This window comes from Bison bison, unplaced genomic scaffold, assembly GCF_000754665.1.
Source record: "Bison bison bison isolate TAMUID 2011002044 unplaced genomic scaffold, Bison_UMD1.0 scf7180017863823, whole genome shotgun sequence".
NCBI classification, from domain to species: domain Eukaryota; kingdom Metazoa; phylum Chordata; class Mammalia; order Artiodactyla; family Bovidae; genus Bison; species Bison bison.
The window spans coordinates 510,978-513,615 of record NW_011494395.1 but is presented as its reverse complement, the minus strand read 5'-3'; positions in this window follow the sequence as shown (position 1 = coordinate 513,615).

Here is a 2,638-nt window from a genome sequence, read left to right as displayed (position 1 = left end):
GTGGGCTCCTAGGCTCGCGACGCCCCCGCCGTGCGGCTCGGCACAGCCCCAGGACGCGTGCAGGCGGGTGGGTCCCGTGTCCCTCTGTCGTCGTGGGAAGTGGCCTCGCCCAGCGCCCGGTGGAGACGGGCTTAGGCCAGCTGGGTGCTGGAAGCTGCGTACCCCGCATTGCCCCCCGGGGATGAGGGTGGAAGCGTCGCGGGCCGCGGCGGGGAGCGAAGAGCCGGAGGGCCGGAAGGCCGTGGGAGCGCCGGCCCGAGGCGGGCGGGCCCGTGGACCTCGGCAGCTGCGTAGCGCTGGCTCGCAGAGCCTCCGGCTGACTGGGCGTCCTGGCAGGGATGCCGCAGTGTCGGCGAGAGTGCCTGGGCTGAGCCCGGTGCCGGCGTCTCCCTTGGCTGTGCAGCGATGGTGGTATAGTAGTGAACATATTTCCCTTCTAAGCAGTTGACTCGGGTTCGATCCCTGACAACGCAAAGGCCCGAATTTTGCTGAGTTCCACCGCCCTCCGGTCACGGGCATTCGCGGGAGAGAGAGCTGGGAGCGGGGAGCCAGCCCGCTGGCCGCGGCTTTTGGCGTGTGTGCGAGAAGCCGGCGGCGCGCGCAGTGTTTTGAGGGGGCTGAATGCAAGACGGCACGCCAGGGCAGGCGGACTGACAGGGCCGGCGGGCGGCTGGACTTGCAAGGGCCGGGTGTGGGCAGCAAGGTGGCGCGGGGCGGGTGGCATGGATTTGCTGGGTTCAGCAGGAGCAGGCGAGGGCCGAACCCCCACGCTCCCTGGTGTTGTAGTGGTTAGGTTTCGATGGTATCATCGCCTCTGTCTGGGGTCGATTCCCAGGCAGGAATGGTTTATTTTTCCTCTCCTTAACCCACTCATCTCCCTGGCAGGACCCTAGCGCCCCGTAGTCCAGGGTTGCTCCGAGATCAGAAAATAGGGCGACTCGTGTATTCTGGGTTAAGTTTTTACTTAAATTATTACAATCACCTGGGTGAGACATACTTGCAATTTGAAATTTAGGCAACAGGTGTCTTAGAGGAGCAATGTAGTGTTTGTGGAAAGATCTCTGCATAAAATCTGCAGTAATGAGCTTGCCTCCTCGGTTTCTATTTTGCAACCCGTTGGTGTGTTTGGCTCTTTAGTGAGAGGTTGTTGGTTCACTCCCGCTCATGGATGTTTATCAAGTAAATATTTTGAGGTAACATCAATTTCTAACATTCGGTAAGCTTCATTTGTAGGATAATATATTTCTGCTTCTGTATACACTAGTAGGTGCTCCGCACTGGAAGTTTAGTTTTTACTCCTCACCAAACAGTGATCCATTTATCCATTTTCCCCTCCCCACAAGGCCTTTACAGTTTTGAGTCAGGATCATTAAAGATTCTGCTACTGATGTCCCAGTCTTCCTTTTTCTCCACCTTACTTTTAGACATCGTTCTAATCCAGAATGCTATGAATCAATTGTCTAGTAAGAGATAGTTCTTAGTTTTCCACATCCTAATCAGACAGGAGTTATCTGCAGTGAAACAAACATTCCTGTCCTTTTTTCCCTGGAAGGAAATCCTTTGAGAGTGGCTTTCCTACAGAATCTCACAGCCAGTGGGCTGTTACAAGTCGGGGCTGCTACCACACAAAATAGCTACAGGTCTCTACTACCATTTAGCCACAAAACACCCTTCTTTTGCCACCATGGTAACTTCATATACAGTGTTGGGAAGGTCTTGGGTTAGTGTCCATTGCCATTCAAAAGGGGGAAATTGGAGGCACAAGAGCAATCACTGGTTCACGGTACTTTTAACATCCAGCCTGATACACCCTGCCAGTTCTGTAAGGCCCACTGCTGCTCACCGGGAATGATTATCTGCCTCTCAGTATCATCCCCTGAGTTATCCTTACTCTTCCATAAGAATAGCATTTGCAGCTGATCTTTCCCCGCACCGCCCCCCCCCAGCCTGCTTTCTGTCCATCAAAATTTGGAGATCCAAGGCTTCTTTTAATTTTGTCTCTATCCCTTTCAGTTCAAGCTGATGTACTCCCTTTAAAGACTTGAAGAGTTTTTTATATGTCATTATATATTTCACTTATTGGACAAAAACCACACTCACAAATCTCTTTGAGATAAGCCCTTTTTTACTTTGGGCTCTTGGTGAGGCTAGTGGAGGCCAAGGCCCTTAATATTCTTTAAAAAGCCTCATTAAGGCAAAGTCTTTGAGGCATGCCCTTAGGACAGAGTGTCCTCTTTCTGTCTGAAAGGGTCTATGAGGCCCTGTTTCAGTTTTCCTTTTGTCTTAATAAAGAGTCCTGTAGGCGCAGCCTTAGTTTTCTCTTTCCCTTGGGACCATGTTTTTCTGACACTGCCTGGGTTCGATCTTTGCGTGGAGTCTCTTCTTTCTCTGAAAAATATTGCTGAGTGGAAACTGTCTCAAGCTTTTACATTTCCTCCAAATTCCAGGCGAAAATGGAGCAGTTAGTTGTTTGGTTCACCTCTGTTTTCTAATATTTTGTGACAGGCAGGGAAGAGGAGGAAAAGATTTCTTTTCTCCTGTACCCTCTTAGGTTTTCCAGCTGGGGCACTATAAAATGACACTAATAGAAGATTGACAAGAGGAGGACAGTTTGTGAATGCATGTAGCACACATCACA